Source organism: Stegodyphus dumicola, chromosome 1, assembly GCF_044657685.1.
Source record: "Stegodyphus dumicola isolate Sdum_Otavi_A_Nest chromosome 1, ASM4465768v1".
NCBI classification, from domain to species: domain Eukaryota; kingdom Metazoa; phylum Arthropoda; class Arachnida; order Araneae; family Eresidae; genus Stegodyphus; species Stegodyphus dumicola.
In genome coordinates, this window is record NC_140768.1 from 109,153,634 (window position 1) to 109,167,380 (window position 13,747).

General features: G+C 35.0%; 2 long non-coding RNA genes across 2 annotated transcripts in view; one reads left to right on the plus strand and one right to left on the minus strand.

Annotated features, from left to right (window-relative positions):
• The window catches only part of LOC118205925 (uncharacterized), a 24,253-nt gene continuing 10,506 nt past the window's right edge, over window positions 1–13,747 (plus strand). The window contains exon 1 of the long non-coding RNA XR_015041779.1: window positions 1–250. This is a non-coding gene — a long non-coding RNA (uncharacterized LOC118205925). The remainder of the gene's footprint in view (window positions 251–13,747) is intronic.
• Window positions 3,631–13,747, minus strand: part of LOC146999197 (uncharacterized) — a 25,867-nt gene continuing 15,750 nt past the window's right edge. The window contains exon 2 of the long non-coding RNA XR_015041781.1: window positions 3,631–4,022. This is a non-coding gene — a long non-coding RNA (uncharacterized LOC146999197). The remainder of the gene's footprint in view (window positions 4,023–13,747) is intronic.

Genomic DNA, 13,747 nt, shown 5'->3' on the forward strand with positions numbered 1-13,747 from the left:
CTGGTGATTAATACTCATTTGTTTACCGTTGAACAGAAGCTTCTAGGAAAAAGTAAACTACAAAAGACAAAATTTTTTGGAGAAAATTATCAGAAAAAAGAAACACATGTATGGCTTTGCATTAGCACATATATTATTTGTTCCATAAGTTCGGATTACTTGTTTTACACTAAAAATCATTGATGTCAAACAGAGCCAGATTTAGACTTGATAAGGACCTAAGCTATTTCAGATGTGGAGCCCTTTTTAAGTAAGTCTCTTATAATATATTTTAACACTATTGCTTCACCAGAAAATAGTAAAATTAAATTTAAATAATTCTCTTGCGCCATTGCTGCAAGGAATGAAATTTGAATTTAACAAATATTCTCTATTCGCATAAAGCAAATATAAAATTAAAATTTAATTAAGAAATTTAAATTGCAAAGAAATAAAAATAATTATTATTGCTGCGAACTTTTATTGACTTTTAATTCATTTTAACTCTAGTTATTTACTTGCTATTTTATCAAAATTCAACTGTTTAAATTTCTTTTTTAGGTAATTCACAACTTTTGGTCTTACTTTCGGTTTTAAATTTTACTTTTACCCTTGCCTATATGGATGACGAAACACGAATTGAATAATTGAAGAGTTAGGTTTGGGGGCAACTTACCCTTGATAAGTTTGTCTCCTGCCTGCTCAACAATTATTCAATTATGCAATTCTTTGGAATAATAAATTTAATTTTTTGGAATAATATGTTTTTTCGTGGTTTTAGATACATGCAATTATTTAGAATTTAAATGATATTGTAAATTAGTTCGCAGCAATAATAATTATTTTTATTTCTTTGCAATTTAAATTTCTTAATTAAATTTTAATTTATATTTGCTTTATGCGAATAGAGAATATTTGTTAAATTTAAATTTAACACTATTTATACTATATTTTAATTTTTTGGGGATATAGCTTGTGTATCTTATACATAAATCCGGCCATGGTCGCAAACTTTGATTGCTTGCGGAAAGAATGTAAGATCTAAAAACAGCTGACGGGAGAGAATTTTCTTTATATTTTTTAACAAAATAAAAAATAATTTTAAATAAATTTAATTTTCAGTTAGTAAATATTTAAAAAAACATAAAAAAGCAACAATAATAATATTGAAAAGAGAAAAAAATCAAATTTATATTGATTTTCTATCTGAAATCTAAAGTTTGGTATCTTTAAGACATTTTTGTTAGTTCCAATTTGTAATTCATATATATTGACAGTTAAACATTAAACTCAGAATAGGTTACAAAATAATGTTTATATCAAACAAAAAGTTTTAAAACGACTAGAAATTTACAAGCAGAACCATTTGAAAGAATTTAGAATGCATATCAAGTAATTAAACTTTTTCTTAAAATGGGAAGACATTGTAATGGTCTTTGAACGTAGTGGTAATATAGTTATGTTATTTAACAGTGTTGGGCCTGAGAATTTAAAAACGCACCTTTGAGAAATTCTTTTATTTCCATTTATTATTTTATTACTCCGTACATGATAGATTTGGGAAGAAGCAGGTGATCAAGCAATAAAATTACACTCGAAAAACAAATATGTTATTTTGCAGGAATTTTTTTTAAAGATATAATTCGTCAGCGTATAATTTTGATTTGCTAATCATGCAGGATCTGCAGTATGGTCGTATGTCTTCAGAGCCGTATTTAGACTTGATAAGGCCCTAAGCTATATAAGATACAAGTCTGTTATATTACATTTTAATTTTTTGGGCCCCCCCCCCAAAACAGAAGAAGTGGGGCCCTAAACTTGTGTAGCTTAGACGTAAATCCTGCACTGTATGTGTTAATTCTTAATTCTCGTTACATAAATAGTCATACTCTGATTGTAACATAAACAAGTAAAATTTAAAAAAAAAAAAAAAAAACTTCAAAAATGAGAAATAATAAAACGCTTAGTTATTGGATGGAGTTAAATGGAGAATGCTATTAATATTTTAAGCTTCAAATTTAAACTTGCTTAAATGCACTTCTTAATCTATATCAGGGTTTCTTAAACTTTCTTCTGTCGCGACCCTTTTTATGACTGAGATTTTTTTCGCGACCCCATAATATTTGCAAAAATTTTGTGGGAGTATTCTTCAAATCCGACACACGCGTGCGTGAAACTCTCAATTTTTTTCACTTGTACTATACTATGTAATATACTATCGGAGTTTTAGGTCATTAACTTTAATTTCGAATTTTAAGACATAGAACAATGTGAAAATTTTAAATAAGTAACAGACGAAATGACAGAGTCACGTGCAAATCAAAGAAAATGAACGTTTATATTATAAAAAGAATGCGTCGTAACGTTTTCGTTTTTTCCTTTGTCTGTATTGTCTTATCTTTATCTATTTTCAGATACATTGTGTAAAATATTTGGTAATTGTAAAATTATTATAACAAGTTAAAGAAATAGCAAAACTGCTAAACGTTTTGGCGATCCCTGCTGCAGGTCCAGCGACCCCTTGGAGTCGCGACCCACAGTTTAAGGAACCCTGATCTATATATCTCAGCCCAGACTTCAATATCCTGTATGTCTTTTTCTGTTATCCTCTTTTCAAAACATTTCCGAAGTCGTTTTTACGTAAACCTTCATTTTTTATCTTCTGACAAGGATATAAGAATTTTCCTCCTTCAATTTTTGTCTTTCGCTTTGATATAGAAATGCGTATAAAATGTATGATTTCGAAATTTATCAAGGGGTTTGTAGTTGATTCAGCTTTATGTTTTTATCAAAACTATCATGTTTTAAGTCTTCGTTGAGTTTAACCGCAGCCTCAAATTCTGATTCTTCATCTGTTATCTTTATCAATGCTATTTTTCCTACAATTTCATATACCTTCTAATAATACGAATCTGTTTTGTATTCTATCAGAGTGTGTGTGTGTGTGTGAGTATGGCAAAGCCTCGAGGGCTATCTGCCTAAGAGGAGGGATGCCTTCGTGGAGGACTTTCTAAGGGAAAACTGGCTCGTATACACGTTACACATGGGGAAAACCACGAAAACGCCCATGCAGCCAGCCCGTTCGCGAGATTCGAACCTCGGACCGAACTACCAGTGTTCAGCGACTTAACCGCTCGGCCGCTGGTGGGCCCTTGTATTCTATCAGAATGTTTTAACCTATCATGGATTTACAGAAGTTGAACATCTATATTTTAATTTAAAACCGACATTTTGTTGAATGTAAGTAATTAAAATTTAAGATAGAATTTTGTAAATTGTTAGCATTTTTGTATTTTTATTTGCAAAGAAATTAAATAAAATTATGTTAACATTGTCAGAAATGGTAATTTCTTTTGAAGAAACACTTGAAATTTTAACTGAGGACTCGCAACACGTAACTACAAGGTACATCATAGCACGAGAAAAACATAACAACTAGCATGCGAAGAAGCAATGTAAGGTATAACTTTCTCTTTTACTCAGTCGTTTTGTTGCTTATATAAAACAATAACAAAACCAAAAAAGGTCTCTAATATAAAAGTGTACAAAAAGGAAATTCCGAAACAGATCCTGAAAAAAATAAACAAATGTATCCTCGCTAATTCTAAGACGACTGATAATAAAAGAATTTATTTTATAAAGCCCAGTCTATTTCCGCTTATTCTATCTTTATTACTATCGGATGAAAGGGCTTATTCTATCGGAAAAGAGAACATACTGAGGGTGTTACACTCTTTTAGAACGATTTCGGGCCCATTTAATTAATGTTCAAAATGTTCAGAGCGTATTTTTAAACGCTTGATCTGATAGAATGTTTTCTGGACTATAAGTCTGTATCGTGGTTTTCACGATAGATGGGCTTTTCTCAAAATTTCCTGATGTATGTTTTTCCATTTCTCTTCTATTACTTTGAAGAGTCCATCCAATTGTGGTGAGTTTGTGCTTGGAAAGAGTTCTTTTCAGGAGACCAAAGGTACAGTAGTCCATAGGTGAAAAGTCAGCAGAATTTGGAGGAATACGTTGAAAAGGTATATACGCAGTACCTGCATATATGAAAAAATGAAGAAAAAATATCACGTTCTTCGTACTTATACCATATAAAATTAAAGAGAAAAATCACATTTAAAAATCGCGCATGTTTAGAATTCCTGATAGAGTATTAGGAGCTGGCATACATTTTTTTTCATTTTTTTCTACATTTTTCTACGAGCTAACCGCTCGTGAGGCCAACCACCTAAAACAGTTATCATAAAAAAAAACTGCGTACGGATTCGTTATGAATTGAACGCACAAGTGAACAAAAATTTATTATTATCACAACAAATAAAACAAAATGCTTAAATTTCCTCAGATACTCGTACAGTATCACAATATCTCACAGTAGTTATCTTTTAACTACTCAAGCGCTCAACAAAATTTAATTCAAAACAGCTAGAGAAAGCTAATCCGCGAATTCGCTACAGACAACGAGAGCAGTTTTCAAAACAAACTCTTAAAACAACAACTAACTGAATTGAGAGGTTTTCCTCCTTTTTTATAAGCTTTTTACATCACGCGTGAGATTGTTCTAGCAATTTCTCGAAATCAAAAAGAGATATTTATTTATTAAATGTTAAATGCACGTGCTCTTGTATTTTTAATTTTACGGCTTAGCTTTCTTTTAATATTCGTCACGCGCTGCACTGCACGGAGAATAAAAAAAATTTTATTTATAATTCTACGAACATTAACTATTTAAATACAAAATACGTAACAATATATATATAGAAATTTTAATGAGTTCAGCTAGTGATATTTCAAAAAAATGTTCAACATTTCCAATCAGACACCCCATGGTTTAAATGTGGTTTAATTATGTCAATCAGATTAAAAAGTAGGAAAAATTATTTTTACGAAGTATGATGTTTTCAAGCACTTGGTGTGCTACTCAGTAACAGAAAGATTAAATCTGAAAATGAATGAATGGAATCAATGAATATTCTGTTCGAGGCAATGTCAACACACTGTTTTCAAACAGCCGAATTTGTGGATTAAAATTGAAGTATAAATGTCTTACATTTTGCCGAATGGAAACAGTCGGGCGTGCTGAAGATAAAAATGTTTTATTTGGAACACTGGTGCAACTTCTTGCTTTCAAATCGCCGAGTTTCTTAAAGAAAAATTAGTTAAGTTAGAACAAAATCTCTATCTTCTTTACATATAATAAAATAAAGAGTCTCTATGTGTGTGTGTCTTTCGCTCGTGCTAATAGACCCACGGCTAATAGACCCAAGCTAATAGACCTACGGCTACGAAATTTGGTACATAGGTACATATAGACAAGAGCCAGTGCACCTCGAAGCGATTTTTTCGAAATTCGAATTCGAATTTTTTTAATTTTATGTTTTGTGACGAAATCGCGTCATTTTAAGACATAATGGGCTATAGGAAAGCGAGATTTTACTCTATACACTCCATTTTCACATCGTCATGAAACGTAGGCACTTAGCTATTTTACGAACTTAAAATAAATTTCGTGTTTCAATAAATCGATTAAATACGAATTTATTTAACAAAGGGAGCTTAACACTTTTTCAATGGGATTTTTTCTAAAAAAAATTATTTTTAAAAATGTACAGTTTATTTTTCTTTGATTTTTGGACACTTTAAACTTCCATCCTTGCGACTGCTTTTACAAAAAGAATGTTGGGAAAATGATAATATTTTGTATTTTAAAAAAATTTTGGTTCGCCATTTTGGTTGCTCTATGTTGTGTTTTCAGTTTGCTGTGCACATTCAAAATGTTCAAGACAATTAGTTCTCCCGCTGACTCTGAGATTCGTGCCGTGATTAAATTTTTGAACGCGAGGAATGTTAAACCGGCCGAAATTTATCGTCAAGTGACAGAAGTTTACGGTGAATACGCGATAAGTGATGGAATGGTGAGAAAGTGGGTAAGAATGTTTAATGCAGGTCGAACAAATGTCCACGCCGAGGCTCGGAGTGGTCGGCCTTCTGTTGTCACCGATGATTTGGTAAGGAAAGTTGATGAAGCAATTCATGAGAACAGACGCTTCACAATGACAACTCTTTCAGAGGCATTTCCACAAATTTCACGTACTGTTTTGTTCGAAATTGTGTCTGACCGCTTGAATTATCGCAAACTGTGTTCCCGATGGGTTCCAAAAATGCTCACTGATGTTCACAAAACAAAGCGACTTGGTAGTGCCCTGACATTTCTCATGCGGTACAGTGATGAGGGAGAAAACTTTTTAAACCAAATTGTGACAGGTGATGAAACTTGGGTGTGTCATTTCACACCAGAATCGAAACAACAATCGATGGAGTGGAGACACACTCATTTTCCGAAAAAACAAAAGTTCAAAGTGACAATGTCATCACAAAAAATCATGTGCACTGTCTTCTGGGATAGGAAAGGCGTTTTGCTTACTGAATTTCTTCCCAGAGGTGAAACCATTAATGCGGCACGATATTGTGAGACTTTAACAAAACTAAAGCGTGCCATTCAAAACAAACGAAGAGGAATGCTCAGTAAAGGAATTGTGTTGCTCCATGACAATGCTCGGCCCCATACTGCTGGTGTCACTCAATCGTTAATTCGACAGTTTCATTGGGGGCAGTTTGATCACCCGCCGTGCAGCCCGGACTTGGCGCCGTCCGACTATCACTTGTTCCTGCACATGAAGCGCGAGCTTGGTGGCAAGTTCTTTGGATCTGACGATGACACGAAAAATGCTGTGGAGTCGTGGTTATCGAAACTGGCGGGAAGTTTCTTTGACGATGGTATACAAAAACTGGTCACCCGCTATGAAAAGTGTTTGATCATTGGCGGAAACTATGTTGAAAAATAGTTTAAGACATGTATTTTCATGTACAAATAAAATTGGATTCGAAAAAATTGTTTTTTTTTTTTTTTTTTTTTTTTTTTTTTTTTTTTTTTTTTCAAAACGGTACTTAGTTTCCGAATACGCCTCGTATATATACATTGTTACGTTATTTTTTGACACCAGTTGTTACGTTACGTACGTTACGGGGTTCGTGCAGATTTGGAGTGATAATGGCAGCACTACTTGGTGGAATATCGAAATACACTTTATTGGCCGGTATTAACCAGGACAGCTCCAACATCTCCATACAATTGTCGAACTGTTATAAACAAGCTGACATGATCAGCGTCACAGCTTTCAGGTTATCAAGCTATCACTGTAAAGACAGCTTCACTGCAAAGCACCAGAGTACAGCTTCCGACTCTGCTCGGTCGTTCTTGGAACTCCACATACTCTCGAGACTCTCCACGCTACAACTCGCGATGCACTCGACGACACACACAGCACAGCTCCCGACTCTTCGGTTCAGTCGTTCCCAGAGCTTAACGCACTCTCTCGACAATACACTAAGAGACTCTTCGATGCACTCAACGACCCACTCGCCCTCGCTGCCCGGCTGTCAACTCGATCGACTCCGCACGGACTAACTCGAGACTAACTATCTCGCACTCTAGACGAGGCGCACACACACTAACTGACTGCGGACCAGCAGGGTTTATATATAACTTTCGGCTTGTGTTCGAGAACATTCTGGGCTAAATGGTAAGAATTCGTTCCAGACGGTTCCATGGCATATCGCCAATTTTGTCGCGAAATGGGCTATTTTTCGCCAAATTGGGGCAACCCTGACTTCCCTTGTCATTTTATGGCAACCCTAAAACTGCTTTGCGAGGAAGCCATATTACCCTGACTGTACATTTCGTTATAATATATATATGTGTGTGTGTGTGTGTGTGTGTAATTAAAAATAAATAAATAAAAAGTATGTAATATTAATATTTTTCATTCACAGTAAATATAGGTTTTTAATCACCTACATTTAGTGTCAATAAGAATTTCTTATAAATTTTGTCGCATGTAAACTACAAAATTAAAAGTTCGAAGTAAGATTGCTGTGTTTTTACTTAATAACAATCTAGATATCTGGTTTATAAATTAGTTAAAGAGAGAATAGCTGTGGGTCCTTCAAAACAGTAACATAGAATAAAAAATCTCATAATTATTACAACGCTTCGTGAATGTGATTGATAATTTTAAATTATAAAAATCCTAGCAAGCGTGTTAAAGAAGTGATTCTCAATCTGTATTGCTTTATATATCCCTTTCACCACTGATAAAATATCATCCCCCGTCCTTCACGAAACTTGAAAACTACATGCACATTTATTTAGATTTAGATTCTTTTAAAGTGATTTTATAAATTAAGCAACAAAAAGTAAAGAAAATATTGATCAATACCAAAACCCGAAGTAGTTTTTTGTATTCATATACTAAAATAAAAAGTATATAATATAAGTAACTAAATAAAAGGCTGATGACATTTGCCTTCCTAAAACTATGAAATTTCCCCCAGTCTAGAATTCCCCCTGGTGAGAAACGCTGTTTTAGAGGTTTGCTAGTATTCATGTGTAATTCGGCCAGTAAGCAGTAAGTAGCATACTGACTATTTTTTTTTTTATTTTTTTATTCCCCCCCCTTTTTATCCATTTATAATTCTAAATATGTGCTGAATTCGAAGAATCAAACCGTTTATCAGGTTCAATGTTCCGTCTTACTTTCTTTGGGAACATGCACAGACCTGACTCGGAACAGGGAGCTTACTAAAGCTATGTTCAATAACTGTGGGAAGTAGACAAGATACACAGGAAGGGTATACAAAACCCTTTATTTTTCACTCTTTACAATAATTTCCGTACTTCGGAATACAGAGACCAACTACTTGTGGTCTGAACGTAAGAATATAAAAATATAACTAAACTCTAACTTAAATTTGGAATAATCAACAAAGGCCTACGTGTAAGATTGGCCGGATATTAACAGGAAGCTGTATGTAGTACAGAGAACTGTTAACACTACAATACGTTTAAAATTATCACGAGGATTAAACCTCTGGCCTGGAAGGCAAACAGCAACCGAGTAAAACTTCTAAGGCAAGCGGCCTGCTTCGACTAACTCCTTCCTCTCTCTCGCTTGGCAAAAAGCCACAACTTAGGTACTTGGCGTTCGCCAGACAAATTTTGCATAAATAAGTTAACGCTTTTAATTCTGGCCGGAAGTAGAAAATAAGAAGTGATAGTAAAGATTTAAAATAAAATAAACGTTAGTAAAACTTAAGATCCTTACATACTTCCCGCCAGAGTTAATTAGTTTGAAACTGAGGTCTAAAACGACCTTGTTGAAAACTTTTAGCTCTAGAATCTAACGCGAGGCCAATCTTTTACAAACATTTCTCACTAGAAACTAGAAATTTAAAAAATATATTTGTTTTTACAATAGCAGCTCCATGGACACCCAATTTTTCATCTGTACTGCATCTAAACAGGAGCTTTTATTCAAATCTGGTTCCTTCCAGAGATCTGGAAGGAAAACTAGTTTAATGAAATGTTACACAATGAAATGGCAAGTAACATGCATATTTATATTTCTCTTAACATTCTTATTTCATTCATGACTATTTTAATTATCTCTCCCCGTGCTCTCTGACATGTGTTGTAAAAGAACACCAAACACGAATGTGTTTATGTATACGTGTTCAACACTGCCTCCTACAATCAAAACACTAACGTGTTAAAATTCAACATGACAAGACCTCGTAACACACCCTATCTTCAACTCTAAACCCTGAGGTACTATTCTGAAAGTGGCTAACTCTGAAGTGTAGCGTCAGAGAGCCTAACTACATTCATTCAACCTTTAACACATATTCACCATAATTTGGTCTTTTTTACAGTCACACGAATAAAAAAAATTTTTTGGCATTACTTTCACTTTTACCATATCACAGTATTTCTTAACATTTAAAATAACAGTTCACATTGTATATAAGAACATATTAACATGCCGTTAATTTTACGCATTTTAAAACATACATTAATAGTACATTGTTAACTTCTATTCTTTTCAAAGCAAGTGCCAATTCTTCTACATTGAAATACTACATTTCAAAAAGTCTTTCAGACTAAAACTTCTTTCTTGCCAGCATGTTTTTAAATAAAATTTATACAATAACTTTTACAATATTTAAGTATTTACACATTCCTATTATACATCAACTTTAGTTTTACGCGCGAGTAATTGAAAAACATAATACCAAAATCTGTAACAACTCATTTCTCGCCTTTTTGGCGATAAAGGTAGACCTCACATGAGGTAAAACTTCTTGAAATCTGCCGTTTGCAGTAAGAATGAAAGATTAACTTAAATTTGCAAAGTAACATAAAATTTTACTTATCTTTGTGATATTTGGACATTCTTTTCTGAGCCCAGTCCTGGAAGGTAGCGAAGATTCTCGTTTGATTTATCCTCCTTCTTGTGTGGGCTCGCCCTTCAGTTTCTTCCTCTAGAAGCTTTCTTTTTCCTCCAGTTCGGTCACCCTTGAATACCTTTTTTTTTCGCCTCTGCCTGTGGTCTTGGCCGTTTGATGGCAGCTGGTCTTGGCGGAACCGGGACACTTCTTTCTCGTTATTGCTTGGACCTTGTTGCTGGCTGTTCAAATTTTCCTTGTATCTTTTCCTCGGCCGCTAGTGGCCCTTCCGCAGTTCGGCGACATTTGCTGCGGAGAGTCCTGTCCGATGAGTCGATCTTCCGTTTGGGAGCCGAGTTATAGTTGCCGTTATTTCTCCTGGATTTCTTTGCATTCGTCGTACTTCTCCTTTCTTCATTCTGGGGGTGTTCGTGAGCTCTCCTTTCTGGACGGTGGAACGGCTTCTTTTTCTTGTTACCTTCAATTTTCCAACGGGGGAAACTTTCTTTTCAATTGCTCCTGCCTCCTAATGGCTTGTCCTTGTCCTTGTGCTTGACGTTGTTCCACCTCTGGAGCTTGTGCCTGCCGTGTCTGCCGTGCCGGATCCTGCAAAAGATCTTTGAAAATTTGCATTTTATTACGATCATAGTATGGTTTTATTTAATCAATGTTTGCGGAGCATGTTTCACCATTTCTGGCTTTTAACACCACTATAGCGTGAGTTATTTTTTCTATGACATATGGTCCTTCAAATCGTGGAAAAAATTTGGCAGTTTTATCTTCTGGTGCTGAAGAAAGTGAATGCTTAATTTTTAACACTTCATCCCCTACTTTATAAGTTACAACCCGTCGTTTCATATCATAATAAAGCTTCTGTTTTCTCTGTGATACTTCAATATTCTTTTTTGCTTCTTTAATTAATTTTTCTATATCACCCATTTTAAATTCTGGGGCTCTTTGTTGCACATAAAATAATTTATCTAACGGCGTTATAATCTTTCTGCCTAAAAATAACTCAGCAGGAGTTTTGCCCGTTGTATCATGTTTAGCGGTCCTAAGGGCGAAAGCAAATTCATTGACATAGTTATCCCAGCTTTTATGAAAATTTTTAACATAACTACGGATAATTTGCACTATATTTCTATTGACCCGTTCCGCTATATTTGATTGCAGCCGATACCGGACCATTTTTAAATGACGTATGCCCAGTTTTTGGCACATGTCTTCAAATACATTACTTACAAATTGATCACCATTATCCGATATAACTTTTAGGGGCGCCCCGTATTTTAAAATATATTTATTTAAAATAGAATCAGTAACTACTTTCGCGGAGGCTCGTTTTAAGGGAACAATTTCGGTCCACTTACTAAAATGATCAACCATAACAAGGAGATAGCGACTTTTATTTAACTGACTTTTTGGGAAAGGGCCCAATAAATCGATGCCAATTATTTCATTTGGAAATTCGGATTTAATACTATTTAGAAACCCGGCCGGGCGGAAATTAATATAATTAACTGCTTGACATGTTGGGCAGGACTGGACATACGCCCTTGTTAACTTTTGCAGTTCAGGAAAATAGACTGCCTCGCGTACGCGTTGTATAGTTTTTCAAATACCAGCATGAGAAGCTAAAGGGCTGTCATGCAACTCCTGCAGGATATTTAATCTAAGACTAGCTGGGATAACAGGTCGAAATTCGTTGTTGGAATTTGTGGTTTTTGTATAAAATAATAGACCATCTATTAGTTCGTAATGAGCCGCCCTATTTCTTACCGCCACAATATCTTGGTGGATAAAATTTTCAGGATCCTTTAAATACTCATAAATGCTTCCAAACTCAGGATCCTTACCCAGTTCGGTTATTACAGTTTCTCGAGAATTTATTGTACATGCTGTGAGCATTGCCACCTTTACAGTATTACCTTCTTCATCTATTTTAATTCTGGATAGGGCATCTGCTACGATATTTTCCTTTCCGGGGGTATGCTTGATTACCAGATTATATTCTTGTAGCTTGAGTGCCCATCTTATTAACCTTGGGGATAAGTTTTTCCCTGAGTACAATCTAGTTACCGCCGCATGATCAGAGTACACTGTTATTGGCGCCTTTCCAAAATAGACTCGGAAATTTTGCACTGCTAACAGAACTGCAAGTGCCTCTCTCTCGGTCGCGGAATAGTTTCTTTGTGTTTGATTTAAAGTTCTGCTAAAAAATGACACGGGCTGCTGATTTTGTGAAAGTACCGCTCCTACCGCATAATCCGAAGCATCCGCTGAAATTTCTAAATTCTCATCCTTTTCAGGAAATTTCAACACAGGGGCTTGCGTTAATGCTTGCTTTAATTTTTCGAACGCACTATTGGCTTCGGCCGTCCACGAGAATCTTGCCTTTTTCCTTTTTAATTTTAACAATGGTTCAGCAATAGCTGCAAAATCTTTTATAAAGGACCTATAATATGAACAAAGTCCTAGCAAAGAAGAGAGCTTCTTCGCCGTGTTTGGAGTCGGATACTTTTGTACAGCAATTATTTTTGATTCGTCTGTCTCGATTCCTTTCTGAGATATTTTGTAACCTAAATATTATAATTCAGGGTCTGCAAATTTGCACTTTCGACATTAACTTTTAGACCGGCCTCATTTAATAAAGAAAACACCTGTCTTAAATCGTGTACATGTTGGTCGAGATTATCACTAGTAATAATGATATCGTCTAAATAGATAAATGTGGACTTTCCAAGAACAGACCTTAACACAATGTCCATATATCGCTGAAATGTTGCCGGTGCCCCTGAAAGGCCAAACGGCATACGCAGAAATGCAAAAGTGCCAGACTTGGTTATAAAAGCAGTCTTAGGTACGTCCTCAGGCCTAAGCCCTATTTGAAAATAACCAGTCGTTAAGCCTAAAGTCGTCATATATTTGGTCGATGTTATGTTCCTTAGAATTTCTTCAGTAATAGGTAACGGATATACCGGATATTTATTTATGGAGTTTAATTTACGGTAGTCAATCGCGAATCTCCACCTTTTTGGATGTGTCAATGGATAGTCATTATTTTTCTTACATAAAACCACCGGGCTAGCATAACTACTTGAGATGGGCGTTATGATCTTTTTACGTAGCATATAGGATCAATTTTACGTAGCATTTTACGTAGCATATCGGTGATATGCCATTCTATAATTTTTTCCTTATTCTTATCATACCGGTATGCTTTGTGGCGAACTGGCATTGAATCTCCGGTGTCAATACTATGGTTAGTAACCTGAGTAAGTCCTGGAATATCACTAAATAACGAAGCAAATTCACTTACCACTTGTCGGATTCTTCGTTGCTCTTCATTAGGCAGGTGGTCAAGGTTTAACATCGGCGGTTGAGCCTTTTCTTCTCGAACTGGTTTCATCGTCAGCTTAAGGGACGCTTCATTAAAATCCAGCGTTGCTTGTGCCTCTGAAAGAAAATCTATTCCTAA